The sequence below is a fragment of the Myxocyprinus asiaticus genome, chromosome 31 (assembly GCF_019703515.2).
Source record: "Myxocyprinus asiaticus isolate MX2 ecotype Aquarium Trade chromosome 31, UBuf_Myxa_2, whole genome shotgun sequence".
Lineage (NCBI taxonomy): Eukaryota > Metazoa > Chordata > Actinopteri > Cypriniformes > Catostomidae > Myxocyprinus > Myxocyprinus asiaticus.
This window is the reverse complement of record NC_059374.1, coordinates 43,808,076-43,835,224: the sequence shown is the minus strand read 5'-3', so window position 1 is coordinate 43,835,224 and position 27,149 is coordinate 43,808,076. Positions and strand designations below refer to the sequence as shown.

Genomic DNA, 27,149 nt, shown 5'->3' with positions numbered 1-27,149 from the left:
TGGTCAGCAGAAGGAAGCATGAAGTGCTCCAAAATGTCTTGGTAAACGGGTGCAGTGACTTCGGTTTTCAAAAAACACAATGGACCAACACCAGCAGATGACATTGCACCCCAAATCATCACAGACTGTGGAAACTTGACACTGGACTTCAAGCAACTTGGGCTATGAGCTTCTCCACCCTTCCTCCAGACTCTAGGACCTTGGTTTCCAAATGAAATACAAAACTTGCTCTCATCTGAAAAGAGGACTTTGGACCACTGGGCAACAGTCCAGTTCTTCTTCTCCTTAGCCCAGGTAAGACGCCTCTGACGTTGTCTGTGGTTCAGGAGTGGCTTAACAAGAGGAATACGACAACTGTAGCCAAATTCCTTGACACGTCTGTGTGTGGTGGCTCTTGATGCCTTGACCCCAGCCTCAGTCCATTCCTTGTGAAGTTCACCCAAATTCTTGAATCGATTTTGCTTGACAATCCTCATAAGGCTGCGGTTCTCTCGGTTGGTTGTGCATCTTTTTCTTCCACACTTTTTCCTTCCACTCAACTTTCTGTTAACATGCTTGGATACAGCACTCTGTGAACAGCCAGCTTCTTTGGCAATGAATGTTTGTGGCTTACCCTCCTTGTGAAGGGTGTCAATGATTGTCTTCTGGACAACTGTCAGATCAGCAGTCTTCCCCATGATTGTGTAGCCTAGTGAACCAAACTGAGAGACCATTTTGAAGGCTCAGGAAACCTTTGCAGGTGTTTTGAGTTGATTAGCTGATTGGCATGTCACCATATTCTAATGTTTTGAGATAGTGAATTGGTGGGTTTTTGTTAAATGTGAGCCAAAATCATCACAATTAAAAGAACCAAAGACTTAAACTACTTCAGTCTGTGTGCATTGAATTTATTTAATACACGAGTTTCACAATTTGAGTTGAATTACTGAAATAAATGAACTTTTCCACGACATTCTAATTTATTGAGATGCACCTGTATTTCTGCTGCTCCAAACTTCAAAACCCCTCATCAACATCCTTTTCTGATCATATGTGGATTCTGTTCACAGAATGAGGCAGAAAATATATTATTTGTAGATTTCTATACGATGTTAAAGGCTACATTAGTTAGCATTTCTTGTAAAAATACCCCAACCGCATAAAAAACATTGACAAGGCATATAATCGTGTATTTATTGGATTTATGTTTCATCTGTCAAAGCGTTTCTAACTGTTTGTTGTTAATCTGTAGAAACATGATGTAACTCCTCTATTAAGCTCACAAGAGAAAGTTCCTCAATGACGTCATATTTCACTCACAACAGTGTGAAAGCGCTCGTATGAATCATAACACATCATAGGAAAGTGTTTCACTGGTGTTCAAAAGATCCTCAGATTGCATCATTTATATGGATTTTCCACTTGAATAGACTAAATATTAAATCAAACAAATGGCATTAAAAGGCAAAGTAATCTCATCAGTGGCCATCTGCGGCCCGCCGACTGCTCTGATGCGACCCGTGAGAGATTTTGGAAATGGAACAGAATTTGGCCCGCTATTTGAAATTATGTGAAATTAATATTCTGAACACTGGGTTTCGCTATCACGTACAGCCACATTTCACAGCGCATCGTCTCACTAGTGCGTTCTCTTTGCAGTCGCCACCAGCTTTATCCACTGGAAGAGCTCAGGAGTTGGAAATTTGGAGGATTTCCAAGGATGAAGGCCACGCCAAAGGAATGATGCATTTGTAATAGGACTGGTATCGGGTTAGATACTTTGCTCATGTATTCGTTCTCGATAAAATGTCCCGATACCACGCGGGTGGACACACCAAGTTTATTAAGCACGCACAGAGACGCACGAGCTGAGCACACTCTCCTAGAATGTTTTCTGCAGCGTTGGGAAGTTTAATTATCTGTCGTGATTTGGTTCATTTTGATGTTTCATTAAAACAAGAAAAATGATTCACAGACTTCTCAGCGCCATAAGAGAGCGCGCTCAAAACACTCGTGCCTGTACTGCACACGCTCAGCTCGCACTTGCATGTCAGCCAAATAAAAGAGACCGCAATCATTTTGGTCAAATTAAAATAGTATTTGTAACACAAGTAACAACAGAACAGAAACCATGATTGAATTACCGATAAATAAAGAGTAATGTCTTGAATCACGTCATAGCAGGAAATTGTAACTTATTGTTATGCATCACATGCAGTGGGCATCAAAAAATAAAAACACAAAATCCAAAGGCATCGGAAGTTACAAGCTCTTACCCAGTATTATATTTGTTAAATCACTGCATTGTCAGATTGAGAATGAGTTTAATAAAAGGGCCAATAATTTGTGACCCTGCATAACTGAAATATCTTTTATTAACACACAATGTGATTAAAACATGCATAATATTAAGCATACAATATTCAGATGATGCAATAGTGGCATCTAGCCTTTTATTTTTAATTATTACAATGATGCGGCCTGCGAAACATCCTGTTTCTTTTTGCATCTGGCCCCCAGTAGAAAAAGTTTGGATACCCCTGTCTCAAGTAATCAAAATACTTTTTGAAAGTTACTGTATTCTGATTACTATTTCAATTGTAAATGTAGTGGAATACAGTTACTAATATTTAGTATTTGAAATATGTAATCCCACTACATATATGCTGTTACTCCCCAACTCCTGTCACTGAGCAAATATAGAGCAGCATTTTAGACACGCAGATCACACTTACATTTGGACGCTTTTATCCAAAGCGACTTACAGTGCACTTATTACAGGGACAATACCCCCAGAGCAACCTGGAGTTAAGTGCCTTGCTCAAGGACACAATGGTGGTGGCTGTGGGGATTGAACCAGCAACCTTCTGATTACCAGTTATGTGCTTTAGCCCACTACGCCACCACCACTCCACTTGAACATGTGCAATGACATTCAGACAGTTTTAAGTGACGTAAATGTCCAAAATAGGTTTGTCTTCATTTTCAACTATAAAACTATTTTCTTTTTTCATGTTTTAGCTCGATAAGTGTTCTAGTGCTTTTTAAATGCAAACTAGCTTTGATATTTTGTATCTAATGAAAATAAATTCAGACATTAATTAGTGTGATGTAAGGGGGCTGCTGTATATTTGAAGTGCAAAAGCACTCTCTAAAAGATATTCTGTCTCGAACAGTGTCAGCAGTTTTCTGTTATTAATCCTGTAAGTTTGTGAATGTCTGTGTGAACTCTAAAGAGCTCTGAATGTCAGTTCTTCATAAGCGGCTTTACAGTATGAAATATCAGCAGTTTCTGCAACAGTTCGACTGTGATTTAAAGTCTTTATCTCTCCAGTTATGTCGACTTCTGTGCTGTCATCTGTCGTTCTGTCAGTATGTATTTTTTCTTTCATTTCTGAACTCTTCTGCTTCTCTCTCTCTCTCTTCATGTCTCTTCCTCTGTCAGTTTGTTTTTCTGTGTCTCTTGTCAAAGATTGACTTTGGCTTTATGAGCATGTGTATGTGTTTGTTCGGGGGTTTGTGCATGCTTTTATGTGTGTGAGTGAGTGTGTGTCTGTCTGAAGGTTGCTCCATTAGCTGTGCATTAGAGTGGCAGAGAAATTTGATCCACACACACACACAGCCGATGGGATCCCAGTAATTCCTGCACTTCTCCAGGAATCAATATGAGACTTGCCTGCCATCTGCCTCTCAGCAAACACACACACTCATTGTATATCTCACACACACAAATGAACATTCCCATATAAACATATCCTAGATACACATCCTGTTGAAATCATAAAAGTTGCTCATAAATGCTTCTTCATGTGTCTAGAACAGAACAAGCTCTTCATGTATACTGTATATTCTGCAGGCCTGATGGACTCATTATTTAATACTCTGAAAGAATATAAAGCTTTGATTTTCTCTGCTAAAACAGCTTTAAAACTTCACTTATGATCTGACACAGATAATGAGAGTAAATCATATTACTGCGTTCAGAATCAAATAGCACTTTAAAGCTTTCAGCCAATTTAAATCAACATCGAGCTCATGCCAACTAATTACTGAATACAGAATAATGTGTAAAACAAGCAACGGAGTCTCGGACACTTTAGATTAGCTCTATACTGATTAACCCTTTAAGATCTGAGGGTGTTTTTAAAGATTTCCAGTTTCAGTGGCATACCCAAAATTAAACACTTATAACTTGAAAAAACAAAACAAAACAAAAACAAAACAAAACAAGCAGGTTTAAGTGTTTGGTATAATTGGAAAGAAAACCTTTCACATTTTTTTATGATATAGATTATGATACATTGTGAGAGTTTCAGCCTAAAAAACTGCTGAAAAATCACAAAAACAATTGAACATAAATGTACTTTTTTTCCGTTATTTTTCTGATTTGACATTAAATATCTCTGGGTGTAAATAAGGTGGTGCTGAAAAACGTTTTGAAAAGCTTTTGTTTTGTTCCCAATCATGTCAACTGTATCTGAGAAAAATGTTGTGTTGATACGACAAAGTAATCAAAAGTTATAACATTACAAAAATAATTTATCTTAGTGTCCAAAAACGTCTCCAAATAAATAAAACATAATAATTGTATATAAGAACTAATTACACATGCAAACACAACAATGACTAAAGGTTTGTATAGCATGCAGACATGATTTTAGTCATGAGATTTCACAGAATGAGTTTCATTCTGTGTCATTTGAGTCATCATTGAGTCTGTGTCATGTATTTGGCGCCATCTCCTGGTGGTCATATGTAACATTGTGCTTCATGTGGATTATCTAATGATCTATACATCTGATTATCTTGTGTGTGGACTCGTTTGAAAGATAATCACCTTTGAATGTTTGAATTATATTTTATGTTCTGTTTACTTTTTGTGAAGTTATAAGTGAAAACGCGGCAAATAAGCGACACCAACATAATTGTCAAAGACATATACTTAGCTATTACTCACTATATTTGTATCTGTGAGTAAAACAAATAGGCTGGTTGTATTTTACTCTTTGAGAGTTTTCCAACAACATATGACACATGACTATTTGATCAGTTTGATGTTTTTACTGATTGCAATAATATGTACAGTGCAAAATTATTAATATATTATCAAAATGTAACACTTCTGAGTTGTCTGAAAATTTCAAAGCACTTGTTCAGTTTTGGTCATACAGTGCATCCGGAAAGTATTCACAGCGCTTCACTTTTTCCACATTTTGTTATGTTACAGCCTTATTCCAAAATTGATTAAATTCATTATTTTCCTCAAAATTCTACAAACAATACCCCATAATGACAACGTGAAAGAAGTTTGTTTGAAATCTTTGCAAATTTATTCAAAATAAAAAACAAAAAAATCACATGTACATAAGTATTCACAGCCTTTGCCATGACACTCAAAATTGAGCTCAGGTGCATCCTGTTTCCACTGATCATCCTTGAGATGTTTCTACAACTTGATTGGAGTCCACCTGTGGTAAATTCAGTTGATTGGACGTGATTTGGAAAGGCACACACCTGTCTACATAAGGTCCCACAGTTAACAGTGCATGTCAGAGCACAAACCAAGCCATGAAGTCCAAGGAATTGTCTGTAGACCTCCGAGACAGGATTGTATCGAGGCACAGATCTGGGGAAGGGTACAGAAACATTTCTGCAGCATTGAAGGTCCCATTGAGCACAGTGGCCTCCATCATCCGTAAATGGAAGAAGTTTGGAACCACCAGGACTCTTCCTAGAGCTGGCCGCCCGGCCAAACTGAGCGATCGGGGGAGAAGGGCCTTAGTCAGGGAGGTGACAAAGAACCCGATGGTCACTCTGACAGAGCTCCAGCATTTCTCTGTGGAGAGAGGAGAACCTTCCAGAAGAGCAACCATCTCTGCAGCACTCCACCAATCAGGCCTGTATGGTAGAGTGGCCAGACGGAAGCCACTCCTCAGTAAAAGGCACATGACAGCCCGCCTGAAGTTTGCCAAAAGGCACCTGAAGGACTCTCAGACCATGAGAAACAAAGATTGAACTCTTTGGCCTGAATGGCAAGCGTCATATCTGGAGGAAACCAGGCACCGCTCATCACCTGGCCAATACCATCCCTACAGTGAAGCATGGTGGTGGCAGCATCATGCTGTGGGGATGTTTTTCAGCGGCAGGAACTGGGAGACTAGTCCGGATCGAGGGAAAGATGAATGCAGCAATGTACAGAGACGTCCTTGATGAAAACCTGCTCCAGAGCGCTCTGGACCTCAGACTGGGGCGACGGTTCATCTTCCAACAGGACAACGACCCTAAGCACACACCCAAGATAACAAAGGAGTGGCTCCGGGACAACTCTGTGAATGTCCTTGAGTGGCCCAGCCAGAGCCCAGACTTGAACCCGATTGAACATCTCTGGAGAGATCTGAAAATGGCTGTGCACCGACGCTCCCCATCCAACCTGATGGAGCTTGAGAGGTCCTACAAAGAAGAATGGGAGAAACTGCCCAAAAATAGGTGTGCCAAGCTTGTAGCATCATACTCAAAAAGACTTGAGGCTGTAATTGGTGCCAAAGGTGCTTCAACAAAGTATTGAGCAAAGGCTGTGAATACTTCTGTACATGTTTTTTTTTTTTTCCGTTTTTTATTTGTAATAAATTTTCAAAGATTTCAAACAAACTTTCACGTTGTCATTATGGGGTATTGTTTGTAGAATTGAGGAAAATAATGAATTTAATCCATTTTGGAATAAGGCTGTAACATAAAATGTGGAAAAAGTGAAGCGCTGTGAATACTCTCCGGATGCACTGTAATGTCTACATGTATTGGAAAGTAGAGCTTCTAAGCTTTCAAACGATACCTGTTTTGTGTTGGTCAAGACTGTAGTTATTAATATTTTGACAATATTTTTTCTCGCAGGCCCATCCGAGATTAAAGGGTTAAACATTTTCATGTTCAGTCAACTATATTTTTAGATCATACTGCAACCACATTTTTTTGTGTGTGTTTTGATAAATGTCCTTTAAATTTTGCTAATATTTTAACATGCCATATTAGTTCATTTTTTCCAGCTTTACTCTGAGTAAAATGGCATAATTTTAGGCAAAAAAAAAAAAAAAACTTTTTGTCATACTTGTGAAATAACTTTACACAGTATTTCCACGTGAGTTTTTTCCATTTCTTCTCTGCTTCAAATGAATTTCTGAGTTCTATTTTTGCAGTTAACATGCTGTTTGTGTTTTGTCTAATTCTGTTCTCATCTCTTAGATCGTGATATCTGCTGTGACAGAAACTCTCTGGAGAAGCAGCGCTGATTAACGTGAGTCTCTCCCCCCCCAGAGTGTTGAGATGGTTCAGTCCACTGATGCATGTTAAAGCAGTCAGACTCTCCCACAGTGAACGCCTGAGGGGGATCTGAGTGCATCTACAACACTGTGTTAATGTCAAAGCTCAGACCTTTAGCAGAGTTACACCACTGTCATATTTCATAAGTATGTATGAACCTTGTATTTACAGCTTTTATGAGATTCCTAACACAGCAGTTCTTTATGAAGATACTTACGTATGGAACAGAGTGGTGTGTGTTTACTTATCACAAGCCCTTTCAACTTTTAATCATGTACAGTTCAGTTTTCACTAGTTAAAATACTAATTCTTGATATTAGCAAAATAATTACTACTAGTAAAATAAAAATGTACATTTTTATATCAGTAATTAAGTCAGTAAAAACATATGAAAAATGACGTCACTACTCGAGGAAATACTCATTTAAGACATAAAAATTTACTAGTAAAAAGCGTATTTTTTTTTTATATATATATATCTGTAAATGCATTTTCACTAGTTGAATTTCCCAAAGATCTGTTATTCACTCCTGTTCAAAATGCAATTACAGATATCTATAATTAATTTCATGCATTGAACTTCCAAATACACACATATCAGCTACAATATGTACTTATTACTAGTAAAAATTATAATTTTTATATTAATAATTACATTGTTAATACAGCAAATATCCATTTCTTTTTTTTCTCTCTCCCCTTTTTCTCCCCAGTTTGGAATGCCCAATTCCCAATATACTCTAAGTCTTCGTGGTGGCGTAGTGACTCGCCTCAATCCGGGTGGCGGAGGATGAATCTCAGTTGCCTCCGTGTCTGAGACCGTCAATCCGCGCATCTTATCACGTGGCTTGTTGAGTGCGTTACTGCGGAGACATAGCGCGTGTGGTGGATTCATGCTATTCTCCGCGGCATCCACGCTCAACTCACCACGCACCCCACCAAGAGCGAACCACATTATAGCGACCACGAGAAGGTTACCCCATGTGACTCTACCCTCCCTAGCAACCGGGACAATTTGGTTGCTTAGGAGACCTGGCTGGAGTCACTCAGCACGCCCTGGATTCAAACTCACGACTCCAGCTGTGGTAGTCAGCGTCAATACTAGCTGAGCTTCCCAGATGTAATAGTAGCCAGCTGGTAGGTAGCTGTGCAGTGTGTAAACATAACTCCCCTAGCCTCAAGAGGCGCACTAGAGACTGATGCTAGGGGCTGTAGCCTTTAGCCTCCTCATTAGCGCGCCCGCCTCCCATGCCAGAGATGCTGGTTCAAATCCCGTTTGGAGCGGGTTGAGTAGGACCGGTTACAGTGGTGCCATGACTCGGATGGGAGCGAGGTTTAGGGGTTTGATTGTAACGGTAGCCAGCTGTGAGTGTTTAAACCTCACTCCCTTGGCCTCAAGAGGCGCACTAGCGACTGACGCTAGGGGATGTAGCATTTAGCCTCCTCATTAGCGCGCCCACCTCCCATGCCGGAGACACTGGTTCAAATCACGTTCGGAGCGGGTCGAGCAGGACAGGTTACACAGGCCCCCGCAAATGTCCATTTCTGATATATAAACAATTTAATTACAAGTAGTAAAAATGCTAATTATCAATATACAGTATGTAAATGTATTTAAATTTTATTTTAGATTTGACATTTTTGAGATATCTGGAAATGGATTTTAGAGATCAATAAATTGAGAGTAATTAAAGATATTTTAAAAGGTGTTCTTACTAGTTCAGTCACATTACAAATATCTGACATGAACATTGCCACTAGTGAAAACCAAATAACAGATATTAAAAATGAGCATTTTTACTAAATGTACTTTAATTGATGATATCAGGAATGGACATTTTCACTAGTAGTAACAATGCAATTATTGATGTTTAAAAAATATTATTTTTACTAGTAAGAAGTACATAGCTGGTATTTGTATTTGGTAGTTCAACTAGTATGGAATTAATTATAGATATCTGTAATTGTGTTTTGAACACGAGTGAATAACAGAACATTGGGAAATTCAGGTAAAAATGCAGTTACAGTATCAGAAATTATGTTTTTACTAATTCAACTTTACATTTTTATATCGTTGGGTATTTCCATAAGTAATGACGTAATATTTCATATTAAGAATTAACGTTTTCACCTGTGCAAACCTAATAACTGATTTCAAAAATTAGCATTTTCACTACATATCAATCATTCATATTCTGCACGTGATTAAATGTCAAAAGGGACAGAATTTTGTTTCGGTAAGGGAAGGCAACATTCTCACCTAAATTAGTGCCCGTTTATTTCCGCGATCCAAAAAACACGGACAGAATTACGGAATACAATTACTGAATAAATTATATAAAACAAAGAATGTCATGGAATTGAATGTATTTGGGATAAAATTAATGTATGGATGCATAACTAATCAAAATAAAATAGTGATATTTCCTAGTGTGATTATTTAACCACCAAAGAATGAGATTTAATGAAATAAATACACAGTCTGCATGTGCTGCACACGTCAAAGTGAATGTGTGAAGCCAGTCGTTCATACACTGAAAACAACACAACGTGATTATTACGCGTGCTGTGAGTGTGTAAATACGACAGAGAGCTCATTCACCTTGAAGCATGCAACAAATGTAGATTATTTATTTATTTCATTAAATTGCAGACTTTTGCGTTTTAATAAGTACATTCAAACCAAATAGCGAACTACTTATCCAGAGGTAAGAAGGGAAGTCGTGAAAAACACACAAACTGAAATTGCTTTATTTGATTTTCTGCCAAAATAAAAGCTCAGTATAACAAGGTGCATGACAACATGCAACAGACATAAGTTACTTCTGTACAGTAAAACGTCATATTCAAAACAATAATAATAATATATTAATAATAAGTACATTATATTTAAGCGATATCTCACTAGCAAGAGTGCTGGTGTACTGAATAAAAGTTTCCATCGATGCATTCATTAATATTGTGATGCTCTGCTTTCTGTTTGTGCAGAAATTAATTTTTGTTGTTGTGTGAAAGTGAATAAAAGTCATTGATGTTGTAGCGCCTCTAGTGTTCTTTTCACCAGGACACTGACGTAATGCATACAACAAAACACGTAACAATAATTTTGCAAACATGTAGGTATAGTAACGTGATTTTATTAGATCAGGTCAGCAGCATAATTTTGAGGCCTGTGATTATGTGATCTCTCTTTATGTGGACTGAAAAAAGAAGTTCATTGCATTAAATATTATTCTGAACAGATCGTGACATCGATGACCATTTTACAAGAGTATGATGATGATGATTTATGAGGTAGTTTGGATCTCAGGCAGTACTGACAGACATCCATTGATAAAACGTAGCAATTTTTATTATTTAAAGAAAAAATGTCTCTCTATCTTTCTCTCTCTCTCAGGAGCTGTATGTATTTGTATACATGTAATTACATCTTTTCCTCTGGAGCTCATTTTCCAGTAACCGACCACAGATGAATCACTGAGCGTGTGTGTGTGTGTGATGTTTGGGAGAGAGACTGTGTGTATGTGAGTATGTGTGTGTGTATGTGTGTGAGAGAGACTGTGTGTGTGTGTATGTGAATGTGTATGTATGTGAGACTGAGTCTCTGTGACAGCTCTAGACTCTGTAAACAGCAAACAAAAATGTGTCTGCAGACAATACCTGTCAATCATTTTGCACATTCTTATAGTGTTGTAATTTCAGCGAATTATTGAGGCTTAATGCCATCTTTATGCCATGTTGTTCATAACAGTTGTCAGCTGAGGGCGCTATTTTGCTGCTGTTGTTTTTGACTGCTTGTGTCGGTCTAAATAAAGATAATTTGCTATCTTTGGAGTTTTTTTTTATAAGAACAATACAAATTGTACAAACAAGAGTACATATAACAATACATGTCAGGGGTTTATATGAGACATTACATGAAAAAAGCAACAAAAAATACATTAAAAAACTTTGTACACACAGTACAAACAGTTGCATAGTTCGTATTGCTTTCAGATTTTTACTTTTTAAAATATGTAACAGTAGTTGTTGTTAGCCAGGAGATTGTGCTGCACTTCACTGTCAATTAAGGTAAATCTTTGCCTGTTAGTGAGCTTTTTAGGGCAGTCATGTTTCAGTTTCAGGGTTTTGACACTTTTTGAGTTTGAGTTGCTAATTTGTGGGCTGGACGCAGCAGTACAGCAATTAGTACTTAAGTAGCAAGAGAACTGTAGTGGCAGCCCTCTTCGTGTGAAGACCTGTCTCGGGTAAAGACCTGTGAGTCTACCTGCGCGAGTCCACCAAGCAAGGACACCGACAATGGGTCAGCCACTACGCTAAATTCATTCCCTGAGGATGGCACTTCGCTGATGGTCCTTGGGGACTTTAACATCCTTCTGGAAAAACCTCAAGCGACTGACTTTCTAGTTCTTCTGACCTCATTTGGCCTTACAAGACTGCACACCCTGCAACTCACAGAGCAGGGAAACAGCTAGATCTCATCCTTACACGTAATCGTGTCTCCAATAATCCCCTTGTTACCCCTCTACATATATCTGACCATTTCTTCATCCAGTTTTCTGTTACTCTCCATTCTTCTTTATCTCTTACTCCACCTATGGTCTCCTTCCACCGAAACCTTTGCTCTCTCTCACCCACTCACTTCTCTTCCATAGTCTCTGCATCCCTTCCCACCACTAACTGATTTAAATGAAGCTACAAATGCTCTTTACTCAACATTAACTTCTTGTCTTAATAGTGTCTGTCCTCTTACCTCCAGTCCAGCACCTGCCACACCCTCCAGCTCCTGGCTGTCGGAGACACTTCGTGATCACCGAACCGAGCTGAGGGCTGCGGAGAAAAAGTGGCACAAGTCAAAAGACCCTGCTGACCTGTGTAAGTATCAATCACTTCTCTCCTCTTTTTCCACTAGAGTTTCTGCTGCTGAAATTGATTATTACCAGAACAACATCAGTAACACTTCAGTTTCAACTTTCTCATCTCTTCTCTACCCTCCTCCACCATATCCTACTACTTCTCTGACTGCTGATGACTTTGCCACGTTTTTTACTGACAAGGTAGTGAGCATCAGCAGCCAGTTCTCTACACCTAACACCCACAGCTACTGTCTTCCAACATCCCATCATCTGTTTTCCTCTTTCTCTCCTCTCTCCGAGACTGAGGTCTCCAAAGTGCTTCTTTCTAACCATCCTACCACCTGTCCACTTGACCCTATCCCCTCCCATCTTATGCAAGCTCCTCTCCATCAATCTTACCCGCACTCACACACATTATCAACACATCTCTCACAACTGGAAACTTTTCCAGTACATTCAAGCAAGCTCGAGTAACCCCACTGCTTAAAAAACCAACACATAACCCCCAGTAGTTGACAACTACAGACCGGTGTCTCTCCTACCCTTCCTGTCCAAAACTCTTGAGAGGGTTGTATTCATCCAGTTGTCTGCTTTTCTCTCACAGAACAACCTACTCGACAGACATCAGTCTGGCTTCAAAAAAGGACACACAACAGAGACTGCCCTCTTGTCAGTAGCTGAAACCCTGTGACTGGCGAGAGCTAACTCCAAATCATCTGTCCTCATCCTCCTTGACTTGTCTGCTGCCTTCAACACAATGGACCACAAGATACTCCCGTCTACCCTCTCTGACCTGGGCATCACAGGATCTGCGCTTGAATGATTTACGTCATATGCAGATCGTACAAGGTCTCCTGGAGAGGAGAGGTGTCCAAGACACACCAGCTGACCACTGGGGTTCCTCAAGGATCAGTGCTTGGCCCCTTCCTCTTCTCGATGCAAACAACATCGCTGGGACCAGTCATTGAGGCACATGGCTTTTCCTACCACTGCTACGCAGATGATATGCTCTACCTGTTGTTCCAGCCTGATGACCCAACTGTCTCAGCTCATATCTCTGCCTGCCTCTCGGACATTTCGGCCTGGATGAAGGAATGTCACCTTCATCTCAATCTTGCCAAGACAGAACTCCTTGTGATCCCAGCCAACCCATCTGCTGACCACAACCTCACTATTCATCTTGGTTCAACTACACTAACACCAATCAGAACAGCTCGGAACCTGGGAGTGGTGGTAGATGACCAGCTTAATTTCACTGCACACATCTCATCAACTGCCCGGTCTTGCAGATTTGCACTTTACAACATCAGGAAAATCAGACCTTTCCTGTCTGAATATGCTACACAGCTCCTGTTCCAAGCTCTGGTCATTTCAAGACTGGACTACTGCAATGCTCTGTTGGCAAGCCTTCCAGCTAACACACTTAAGCCACTGCAGATGATCCAGAATGCAGCTACACATCTGGTCTTCAATCAGCCAAAAAGGGCTCATGTCACCCCACTTTTCATTTCACTTCACTGGATACCTGTAGCTGCCTGCATCAAATTCAAGGCTTTGACTCTGGCTTTCAGGACAGCCAGTGGAACCGCACTGTTACTTCAATTCATTTCATTTCAGGTCTATACTCCAACTCACTCTCTGAGATCTATGAATGAGCGATGCCTGGTGGTCCCATCACAAAGAGGCTCAAAGTCTATTTCATGATTGTTCACTTTCTTTGCTCCTCTGTGGTGGAATGAACTTCCAACCTCCACATGATCTGCTGTTACCTTGTCAACATTCAAGAACCAGCTGAAAACACATCTGTTCCGCAAGCACTTAACCAACTCATATTAATTGTACTTGCCACTGCACTCAACATGCACCTAATGTACAGAAAAAATAATAATAATAATTCCTTGTCTGTCTCTTTCTTCTGTGCTAGCATCTTTATTACTCCAGCCACTGTAAGAACTTGCCAGACTTATCCTGCAGATGTTGATAAACTTTGTATGACAAATTGCTTGCTATGTGTCTCATTTGTAAGTCGCTTTGGATAAAAGCGTCTGCTAAATTACTAAATGTAAATGTCATGTAAATGTATGTTTTAATGTCAATTTTAAATTGTTCCGTTTCAGTCCATTTGACTTTATGTATATAATAACGTGCCATAGTAATAATTAAATCACATATAAATTCTAGATTTTTATCTTTATCAATTGAGGAACACTTTAACATCACTTTCTTCAAAATTAACAACAATACAAGCTTCTTTTTGGAAATAATTTTTAACTCTCTCCAAAAGACTTGTAACTTGGTACACTCCCAAAATAAAAGATTAATAGTCTCAGAGGCACTTTTACAAAAAACACAATTATCTTCCACAGTAACTTTAAAGCGCTGTACCACAAGTGTCTTAACTGGGTTGTTATCTTTGGAGTGCAGGGTTTTGGAAAAAGGGGGCGTGGATAATTCAATGGCTCAGCTTGACAGCTTGTGGAAATTCTAGAACAGCTAAACACGCTTAAAGCACCTTTAAGGGTAAAGTTTAAAGTTAAAACAAGTAAAGTTTTACAAATCCATGAGTATAGTTAATAAACAGAGTACAAACAGACACTATTTAGCCCATGATTGAGCACTTGCATTAAAATTAATGAGAGTAATTGGAATGGCCAATATGGCCAAGTAGGTTAGCTCTAGGCCGGAGACCTCCAAATGGGGGCGGAACCTCCAAAAGAGGGTGGGGTTACTCCAAAAGTGGGTTGCGCCAACTCCAAAAGGGTTAAGGTTGGGAAAGGGTAAGGTTAGGGGCTCCCTATATGTTTAATGGCTATTTGGAGCTCACGCCCCTTTTTGGAGCAATGCCTGCAGTTATACCCTTCTCAATATGGTGGATGTAGAAACGAAGTCTGGCAAAAGAGCCAATCAGCTTTTAGATACAGACATCGTCTGTCAATCAACTCGAGAACGTGCATGCACATTAGCTGGACCAACCTGAAAAATAGCATTTTTTTAGTGTGATCTGTGCTAAAGAAGCACCATTTATGATAATATTGTTGTCAGATTTAACTGCTGATTTTAAAAATGTTCTTTGATCGTAATCTTGATCAACTGTTTTGGAGATTTCGGTCTTTCCCCATTCAATTTGATTGTTGTACTTTTATGCCACTTGTTTACATAGAAAATAGTTGAAAATTTAGGGACTTTGGGCCAAATTCTACTCTGTGTGTCTCTTCACAGGTTAACCAATGGCAGCACAAGCTGAAAGAAAGAATGGCTGTCTATGTGTCATTGTGATTCTGGGGTAAATTATGATCGCTTTCATTTTATAAAGGCACAATATCATATTATCCAGCATCATCTAGCACGTGTCTTCGATGTAAAACGTCCTGTATAAATCATGTGCTGTTATTTCACATGCTGTCTGTTAAAGGTGCTGTAAGGGATTTTAGCTGTTCTACTTCCACGAGACTGTGCCGTTCGATTAGTCACGCCCCCTCTTTCCAAAACCCCGCCCTCAGAACATACCAAATGAGCTTTATTGAGACCGACATCATGCAGAAACGGTTGTTAAAAACAACAGCAGCAAAATAGCGCCCTCAACTGACAACTGTTATGAACAACATGGCATAAAAATGGCATTAAGCCTCAATAATTCGCTGCAATAATTATGCATAAAATAATTGACAGGTCGAAAGCATCAGAAACTGTGTTTTTTTTTTTGTAGTTTATATTTCTAGACTTTAATTCATATGAGTGATTCTGAATGTATTTCCATGTGTAAGTGTAGAATAGTGTCTCTCTTGTCACTGTGACCTAAGTGAACATATGTTTTGGGGTCACTGCATAAATATAGTGATTTTGTATGTCATTTGGCAAGTGATACATTAATTCTGACGTGTTACTCTGAAACACTGATGATGCACTGCAGCAAGAAAACACTGATTTAGTGAAAACAAGCATTGTGTGTATCTGTGTTTGTGCAGTTGTGCTTGACTACAATCATGAGACTGTATTTGTGAGTAATTGCTGTTTGTTTGCATTGACTGACAGCTCTGTCCCTTTAGAATCGGCCTAGATTGCGTTTCCATGACAATTTTATAATTTACTGAGTTGTCAGACAGTTATTTAGCATACAGAAAAAAGCGTTTGTGTGCGTGTATGTTACATAAACTTGGCCAGTCTGTTCTGGCCAGCGTTTCTAATGCTGTCAGGAGGCATTTTAATGTTATATCAGAACCCCTCTACCAAGGGGGTAGATGTCACTTCCTGTATCAGGCACACATTGGAGTTTGTTTCAGCCAGTTTACTGATAAACATTGACATCTGGCAAAGGATAAAAATATTTCTTTCTGGATGAAGTTAATCTAGATACATTGTTTTAATCTTTTTTTTTTTCTTTTTTTTTTTTTGTGAGAACAACTGTGTTCCATTGAGACATTTACAATGGAAGTGAAAGGGGTCAGTCTGTAAACATTAAAATACTCACTGTTTCAAAATTATAGTAACAAGATGTAAACAATATGAGTGTTAACATGATTTTAGTGTGATAAAATCACTTACTAACCACATCTGTGTAAAGGTACATCCAATTTTACAAGTTCGTTGCCATGACGGCATAACGCCGTAAACCCTAAAACCCTAGAATGACGATTATAACAACTTTACAGCTCAAATAATACACAAGTTTTAAAAGAAGACTTAACGTATGCTTTAATTAAGTGCTTTTATAAAATTATAAACTTCACATTTCTGCCTTTAAACCCTCCAAAAATTGACTTTTTTGTAACCAGTGTTGTGTAAATGACAAAAAAAGCAACCCACTACAAATGACTGACTACTCTAAAATTATAATCCGATTACTTTGCTTTTAAGTTACTTTCTAAAACACTTGTCAAATATTTCTTTTGTTTTTCTGCTCAAAAAATTCAAAATAATGTCTATTTTCTCCTTGTTCATTGTCGCACACCCTTCAGCTCTCACAGAAATGTAAACAGACGCACATACGAATTCACATTTTAATTGTATTTCTCTAATTAATGTGTTTTTAGAAATATTTGTAACCCAAGCAGTGCACTTAAAAGTAATTTCACTGAAAGTCAGTAACTGTAATCTGATTACAAGTTTTAAATGTAATGAGTTACACTACTTTTAGTACCTAAAAGTAATTAAATTACAGTAATTAATTACTTCGTAATCAGATTACAGTTAGGGTTAGGTTAGGTTAGGTTAGGGTTAGCGTTAGGGTGTTCAATCAACCTCCAGAGCATCAACACGCATCCCAATGGAAATGCTTATTTTTCAAATCCATCGTTGTTTGCTATTATTGCTATAACCATTTATTGCATGAACATTAACTGTCATTAAATTACTTTTACACTTGGCAAGATTTCAGAAAGGCTGCTTTACCTACAGCAGTAGCCTAAAACAATGACTATATAGCTAGTTGACTGTCAACTCTTTTCACACTTCTGGATTTGGAGCGCACGTTATAGGTAAACTTATTTAGTGGTGAATGTGAGACCACAGTAAATATTATTTTGTGTTCCAGTTTGCTCCAACAGCAAAATAAAAAATCCTCTTACAGTACATTTCCACAACTTTCCAAAAGAGGTAATAAATAGACAGTGATGGATTATGACAGTCAAAAGAGAGAAATATGGCAAATTTACAGTCACTGTTGTGGCAACTTTGTTATTCTTCTTTCAGGATAATATAAAACAAAATATAATGCTATACATTTACACTAAATAATAAAAAATAAAAAAAACGTAAAAACGTTTGCTAAATTTACGCTGCTAAATAAGGCAGAATGCGTCATCACAGTCTGTGAAAAGAGCACATTGGTTAACATGGACGTTATTCACAGTAGTACATTTACATTAACATTTATGGCATGCACTGTACAAAGCTGTGCCTGCCGTACAAACAAAGCCTAACCTAACCCTAACCCTGTGGTAAACATTTCTTGATGATACGAGGACATTTTGTGCCATAAATTATACACTTTCATACCTCAAACGTCAATTTTGAAGCCGCTGTGTGTTTTCTAAAAAAAAAATATTTAAAACTATACAAACTTATTGTGAAAGAATGCAAAACTTATTGTGAGGGAACACAAAACTATTGTGAGGGAACGCAAACTATTGCAAGGAAACGCAAACAATTGTGAGGGAACGTAAAACTTATTGCGAGAGAATGCAAAACTATTGTGAGGAAAGCAAACTATTGTGAGGGAACGTAAAACATATTGTGAGGGAATGCAAAACTTATTGCAAAAGAATGCAAAACTATTGTGAGGGAACGCAAACTATTGCGAGGGAATGTAAAACTTATTGTGAGGGAACGCAAACTATTGCGAGGGAACGTAAAACTTATTGTGAGGGAATGCAAACTATTGCGAGGGAACGTAAAACTTATTGTGAGGGAACGCAAACTATTGCGAGGGAACGTAAAACTTATTGTGAAGGAATGCAAACTATTGCGAGGGAACGTAAAACTTATTGTGAGGGAACGCAAACTATTGCGAGGGAGCGTAAAACTTATTGTGAGGGAACGCAAACTATTGCGAGGTAATGCAAACTATTGCGAGGGAACGTAAAACTTATTGTGAGGGAATGCAAACTATTGCAAGGAAACGTAAAACTTATTGTGAGGGGATGCAAACTATTGCAAGGAAACGTAAAACTTATTGTGAGGGGATGCAAACTATTGCAAGGAAACGTAAAACTTATTGTGAGGGGATGCAAACTATTGCAAGGAAACGTAAAACTTATTGTGAAGGAATGCAAACTATTGTGAGGGAACATAAAACTATTATGAGGGAACGCAAACAATTGTGAGGGAACGCAAACAATTGTGAGGGAACGTAAAACATATTGTGAGGGAATGCAAAACTTATTGCAAAAGAATGCAAAACTATTGTGAGGGAACGCAAACTATTGCGAGGGAACGTAAAACTTATTGTGAGGGAATGCAAACTATTGCGAGGGAATGCAAACTATTGCGAGGGAACGTAAAACTTATTGTGAGGGAATGCAAACTATTGCGAGGGAACGTAAAACTTATTGTGAGGGAATGCAAACTACTGCAAGGAAACGTAAAACTTATTGTGAGGGAATGCAAACTATTGCGAGGGAACGTAAAACTTATTGTGAGGGAATGCAAACTACTGCAAGGAAACGTAAAACTTATTGTGAGGGAATGCAAACTATTGCGAGGGAACGTAAAACTTATTGCGAGGTAATGCAAACTATTGCAAGGAAACGTAAAACTTATTGTGAGGGAATGCAAACTATTGTGAGGGAACATAAAACTATTGTGAGGGAACGCAAACAATTGTGAGGGAACGCAAAACATATTGTGAGGGAATGCAAAACTTATTGCAAAAGAATGCAAAACTATTGTGAGGGAACGCAAACTATTGTGAAGGAACGCAAACAATTGTGAGGGAATGTAAAACATATTGCGAGGGAACGTAAAACTTATTGTGAGGGAACGTAAAACTTATTGTGAGGGAACGTAAAACTTATTGTGAGGGAACGCAAACTATTGTGAGGGAACACAAAACGTATTGTGAGGGAACGCAAACTATTGCGAGGGAATGCAAAACATATTATGAGGAAACGCAAACTATTGCGAGGGAACGTAAAAGTTATTGTGAGGGAAGGCAAACTATTGCGAGGGAATGTAAAACTTATGAGGGAATGCAAACTATTGCAATGGAACGTAAAACTTGTGAGGGAATGCAAACTATTGCGATGGAACGTAAAACTTATTGTGAGGGAACGCAAACTATTGCGATGGAACGTAAAACTTGTGAGGGAATGCAAACTATTGCGATGGAACGTAAAACTTATTGTGAGGGAACGCAAACTATTGCGATGGAACGTAAAACTTATTGTGAGGGAACGCAAACTATCGCGAGGGAACGTAAAACTTATTGTGAGGGAACGCAAACTATTGCGAGGGAACGTAAAACTTATTGTGAGGGAATGCAAACTATTGCGATGGAACGTAAAACTTGTGAGGGAAAGCAAACTATTGCGATGGAACGTAAAACTTATTGTGAGGGAATGCAAACTATTGCGATGGAACGTAAAACTTATTGTGAGGGAACGCAAACTATTGCGAGGGAACGTAAAACTTATTGTGAGGGAATGCAAACTATTGCGATGGAACGTAAAACTTGTGAGGGAAAGCAAACTATTGCAATGGAACGTAAAACTTATTGTGAGGGAATGCAAACTATTGCGATGGAATGTAAAACTTATTGTGAGGGAACGCAAACTATTGCGAGGGAACGTAAAACTTATTGTGAGGGAACGCAAACTATTGCGAGGGAACGTAAAACTTATTGTGAGGGAACGCAAACTATTGCGATGGAACGTAAAACTTATTGTGAGGGAACGCAAACTATTGCGATGGAACGTAAAACTTATTGTGAGGGAACGCAAACTATTGCGATGGAACGTAAAACTTATTGTGAGGGAACGCAAACTATTGCGATGGAACGTAAAACTTATTGTGAGGGAACGCAAACTATTGCGATGGAACGTAAAACTTATTGTGAGGGAACACAAACTATTGCGATGGAATGTAAAACTTATTGTGAGGGAACGCAAACTATTGCGAGGGAACGTAAAACTTATTGTGAGGGAACGCAAACTATTGCGAGGGAACGTAAAACTTATTGTGAGGGAACGCAAACTATTGCGATGGAATGTAAAACTTATTGTGAGGGAACGCAAACTATTGCGAGGGAATGTAAAACTTATTGTGAGGGAACGCAAACTATTGCGAGGGAACGTAAAACTTATTGTGAGGGAACGCAAACTATTGCGAGGGAACGTAAAACTTATTGTGAGGGAACGCAAACTATTGCGATGGAACGTAAAACTTATTGTGAGGGAACGCAAACTATTGCGATGGAATGTAAAACTTATTGTGAGGGAACGCAAACTATTGCGAGGGAACGTAAAACTTATTGTGAGGGAACGCAAACTATTGCGAGGGAACGTAAAACTTATTGTGAGGGAACGCAAACTATTGCGATGGAACGTAAAACTTATTGTGAGGGAACGCAAACTATTGCGATGGAACGTAAAACTTATTGTGAGGGAACGCAAACTATTGCGAGGGAACGTAAAACTTATTGTGAGGGAACGCAAACTATTGCGATGGAATGTAAAACTTATTGTGAGGGAACGCAAACTATTGCGATGGAACGTAAAACTTATTGTGAGGGAACGCAAACTATTGCGATGGAACGTAAAACTTATTGTGAGGGAACGCAAACTATTGCGAGGGAACGTAAAACTTATTGTGAGGGAACGCAAACTATTGCGAGGGAACGTAAAACTTATTGTGAGGGAACGCAAACTATTGCGAGGGAACGTAAAACTTATTGTGAGGCGAAACTATTGCGGGAATGTAAAACTTATGTGAGGGAACGCAAACTATTGCGAGGAACGTAAAACTTATTGTGAGGGAACGCAAACTATTGCGAGGGAACGTAAAACTTATTGTGAGGGAACGCAAACTATTGCGAGGGAACGTAAAACTTATTGTGAGGGAACGCAAACTATTGCGAGGGAACGTAAAACTTATTGTGAGGGAACGCAAACTATTGCGAGGGAACGTAAAACTTATTGTGAGGGAACGCAAACTATTGCGATGGAACGTAAAACTTATTGTGAGGGAACGCAAACTATTGCGAGGGAACGTAAAACTTATTGTGAGGGAACGCAAACTATTGCGATGGAACGTAAAACTTATTGTGAGGGAACGCAAACTATTGCGAGGGAACGTAAAACTTATTGTGAGGGAACGCAAACTATTGCGATGGAACGTAAAACTTATTGTGAGGGAACGCAAACTATTGCGATGGAACGTAAAACTTATTGTGAGGGAACGCAAACTATTGCGATGGAACGTAAAACTTATTGTGAGGGAACGCAAACTATTGCGATGGAACGTAAAACTTATTGTGAGGGAACGCAAACTATTGCGAGGGAACGTAAAACTTATTGTGAGGGAACGCAAACTATTGCGAGGGAACGTAAAACTTATTGTGAGGGAACGCAAACTATTGCGAGGGAACGTAAAACTTATTGTGAGGGAACGCAAACTATTGCGAGGGAACGTAAAACTTATTGTGAGGGAACGCAAACTATTGCGAGGGAACGTAAAACTTATTGTGAGGGAACGCAAACTATTGCGAGGGAACGTAAAACTTATTGTGAGGAACGCAAACTATTGCGAGGGAACGTAAAACTTATTGAGGAACGCAAACTATTGCGAGGGAACGTAAAACTTATTGTGAGGGAACGCAAACTATTGCGATGGAACGTAAAACTTATTGTGAGGGAACGCAAACTATTGCGATGGAATGTAAAACTTATTGTGAGGGAACGCAAACTATTGCGAGGGAACGTAAAACTTATTGTGAGGGAACGTAAAACTTATTGCTGATGGAACGTAAAACTTATTGTGAGGGAACGCAAACTATTGCGATGGAACGTAAAACTTATTGTGAGGGAACGCAAACTATTGCGATGGAACGTAAAACTTATTGTGAGGGAACGCAAACTATTGCGAGGGAACGTAAAACTTATTGTGAGGGAACGCAAACTATTGCAATGGGAACGTAAAACTTATTGTGAGGGAACGCAAACTATTGCGAGGGAACGTAAAACTTATTGTGAGGGAACGCAAACTATTGCGAGGGAACGTAAAACTTATTGTGAGGGAACGCAAACTATTGCGAGGGAACGTAAAACTTATTGTGAGGGAACGCAAACTATTGCGAGGAACGTAAAACTTATTGTGAGGGAACGCAAACTATTGCGAGGGAACGTAAAACTTATTGTGAGGGAACGCAAACTATTGCGAAATGCAAGGAAACGTAAAACTTATTGTGAGGGAATGCAAACTATTGCAAGGAAACGTAAAACTTATTGTGAGGGGATGCAAAACGCAAACTTATGGAATGCAAACTATTGCAAGGAAACGTAAAACTTATTGTGAGGGGATGCAAACTATTGCAAGGAAACGTAAAACTTATTGTGAAGGAATGCAAACTATTGTGAGGGAACATAAAACTATTATGAGGGAACGCAAACAATTGTGAGGGAACGCAAACAATTGTGAGGGAACGTAAAACATATTGTGAGGGAATGCAAAACTTATTGCAAAAGAATGCAAAACTATTGTGAGGGAACGCAAACTATTGCGAGGGAACGTAAAACTTATTGTGAGGGAATGCAAACTATTGCGAGGGAATGCAAACTATTGCGAGGGAACGTAAAACTTATTGTGAGGGAATGCAAACTATTGCGAGGGAACGTAAAACTTATTGTGAGGGAATGCAAACTACTGCAAGGAAACGTAAAACTTATTGTGAGGGAATGCAAACTATTGCGAGGGAACGTAAAACTTATTGTGAGGGAATGCAAACTACTGCAAGGAAACGTAAAACTTATTGTGAGGGAATGCAAACTATTGCGAGGGAACGTAAAACTTATTGCGAGGTAATGCAAACTATTGCGAGGGAACGTAAAACTTATTGTGAGGGAACGCAAACTATTGCGAGGGAACGTAAAACTTATTGTGAGGGAACGCAAACTATTGCGATGGAACGTAAAACTTATTGTGAGGGAACGCAAACTATTGCGAGGGAACGTAAAACATATTGTGAGGGAATGCAAACTATTGCGATGGAACGTAAAACTTATTGTGAGGGAACGCAAACTATTGCGAGGGAACGTAAAACTTATTAGTGAGGGAACGCAAACTATTGCGAGGGAACGTAAAACTTATTGTGAGGGAACGCAAACTATTGCGAGGGAACGCAAAACGTATTGTGAGGGAATGCAAACTATTGCGAGGGAACGTAAAACTTATTGTGAGGGAACGCAAACTATTGCGATGGAACGTAAAACTTATTGTGAGGGAACGCAAACTATTGCGATGGAACGTAAAACTTATTGTGAGGGAACGCAAACTATTGCGATGGAACGTAAAACTTATTGTGAGGGAACGCAAACTATTGCGATGGAACGTAAAACTTATTGTGAGGGAACGCAAACTATTGCGATGGAACGTAAAACTTATTGTGAGGGAACGCAAACTATTGCGATGGAACGTAAAACTTATTGTGAGGGAACGCAAACTATTGCGATGGAACGTAAAACTTATTGTGAGGGAACGCAAACTATTGCGAGGGAACGTAAAACTTATTGTGAGGGAACGCAAACTATTGCGAGGGAACGTAAAACTTATTGTGAGGGAACGCAAACTATTGCGATGGAACGTAAAACTTATTGTGAGGGAACGCAAACTATTGCGATGGAACGTAAAACTTATTGTGAGGGAACGCAAACTATTGCGAGGGAACGTAAAACTTATTGTGAGGGAACGCAAACTATTGCGATGGAATGTAAAACTTATTGTGAGGGAACGCAAACTATTGCGATGGAATGTAAAACTTATTGTGAGGGAACGCAAACTATTGCGAGGGAACGTAAAACTTATTGTGAGGGAACGCAAACTATTGCGAGGGAACGTAAAACTTATTGTGAGGGAACGCAAACTATTGCGAGGGAACGTAAAACTTATTGTGAGTGAACGCAAACTATTGCGAGGGAATGTAAAACTTATTGTGAGGGAACGCAAACTATTGCGATGGAACGTAAAACTTATTGTGAGGGAACGCAAACTATTGCGATGGAATGTAAAACTTATTGTGAGGGAACGCAAACTATTGCGAGGAACGTAAAACTTATTGTGAGGGAACGCAAACTATTGCGAGGGAACGTAAAACTTATTGTGAGGGAACGCAAACTATTGCGATGGAACGTAAAACTTATTGTGAGGGAACGCAAACTATTGCGAGGAACGTAAAACTTATTGTGAGGGAACGCAAACTATTGCGAGGGAACGTAAAACTTATTGTGAGGGAACGCAAACTATTGCGAGGGAACGTAAAACTTATTGTGAGGGAACGCAAACTATTGCGATGGAACGTAAAACTTATTGTGAGGGAACGCAAACTATTGCGATGGAACGTAAAACTTATTGTGAGGGAACGCAAACTATTGCGATGGAACGTAAAACTTATTGTGAGGGAACGCAAACTATTGCGAGGGAACGTAAAACTTATTGTGAGGGAACGTAAAACTTATTGTGTGGGAAAGCAAACTATTGCGATGGAACGTAAAACTTATTGTGAGGGAACGCAAACTATTGCGATGGAACGTAAAACGTACGGCCTTGGAGAAGTCTGACGGAAAGTAAAGCTGTTTCAGTGGCGGAAGTGATTACATGATACAAGATTGTTTTTGGAATAATGTTCACTGATGAATGGTTCACAATAAGATCGTGTATTAAGAAAGTAAATATTCAAATTTAATCGCGTTTTTTTTTTGTTTTTTTTTTTTTTCTCTCTCTCAGGTCATGTCTGATCAAATGAAATTGATTTTCAGGAACTTTGGTCTCCAGTCTGTTTGTTCTGCGAGGGAAACGCCTTTCTGATCGATCACAGCGCAACACACACACACACACACACACACACACACACACACACACACACACACACACACACACACACACACACACACACACACACACACACACGCGCGGATCTATTACAGCACGCGCCCAGCCCACTACAGTCAGAGAGAGAGAGACAGTCACACACAGAGATACACAGACTCGTAATCTGTCTTTCTCTCTCAACACATCATCTTTCTGTCCCTCCTATCCGCGACCGGCAGCGGAGAGCCCTCCTTCTCATCTCTGTCTCCCGGTACCGGCGTCTCCGGCACGATGCGCGATGGGTCAGGCGTGCGGACACGCGCTGCTGTGCCGTAACCAACAGTACCAGAACCCAGCGGCATACGAACTGTGAGTAACGCAACTCAAAACGCGACGCGACCGTAACGCTACAGAGATAATGAACGCAGCTGTTCGCTTCGTGGATTAGCGTTCTGGTCGCGTCGCTCTCAGCATCAGCATCAGCACCGGTCAGATATCAGATCATGATGAGTGTTTTAAACTGATCTCAGATCACTTTCTAAAAACAAAAGGTACAGTGATAGTCAGACTTTAAATGTCACTGTTTAATTGCCACATTTGTATACATTTATATTTAAGTGCTGAGTGTTATTAACACTTTTATTCTTTATGTAGAGTGTTTTTAATCAGTTTATGATGAATACTGCCTCAGTGTGATGGTATAAGTCTGATCTCATTCACCTGTTTCGAACAGATGTGTGCACTGTGATAGTATTATTATGAAAGTAAATATTAATAATACAAATAGACAAATGAGACAGTTGTTGACCGAGTACAAGTATAAGCTATTAATGTGGATAGCATATCTCAGATCATTTGCTCTTGGCAGAATTTGATGATAAATCATGTTTGAGAGTCTTTAGCAGACTTCTTGGCAAATATGAGCACAATTTGGTTGAGATCTCTTGAAAGACACAAGTGAGATTACTGGGGTCTTGTTCTCAGGAGAAACATCTGAGGAGCACGAGACTTCAGCAGATGTCTTTAATGTCATTGGCTGTGCTTACATGTACACCAATACTCTGATTATTGCAATAATCAGAGTATAAGGAATAATCAGATTAAGATGTTTACATGATTTGGGCAAACCACTTCAATCCCGTTTTCATGCTACTTACCATTACTGTGATTATTCACTGAGAAATGTGATGTTTTAATGCTTTTTTATGAAATATATTACAGAAAACATCTTGTTGCAAATATGTTCAGGTGAAGTCAAAAGTTTACATACACTTCAGCCATATACATATAAACTCAGTTTTTCACAATTCCTGACATTTAATCATAGAAAACATTCCCTGTCTTAGGTCAGTTAGGATCACTACTTTATTTTAAGAATGTGAAATGTCAGAATAATAGTAGAGAGAATTATTTATTTCAGCTTTTATTTATTTCTTTCATCACATTCCCAGTGGGTCAGAAGTTTACATACACTTTGTTAGTATT

At 39.1% G+C, this 27,149-nt stretch overlaps 1 protein-coding gene across 1 annotated transcript in view; it reads right to left on the bottom strand.

The window, feature by feature from the left end:
- anapc15 (anaphase promoting complex subunit 15) overlaps window positions 1-26,400 on the bottom strand; it is a 337,271-nt gene extending 310,871 nt beyond the window's left edge. The window contains exon 1 of the mRNA XM_051665020.1: window positions 26,395-26,400. The gene's annotated coding sequence lies outside the window, so the exon portion shown is untranslated. The remainder of the gene's footprint in view (window positions 1-26,394) is intronic.
- Window positions 26,401-27,149: the final 749 nt, after the last annotated feature.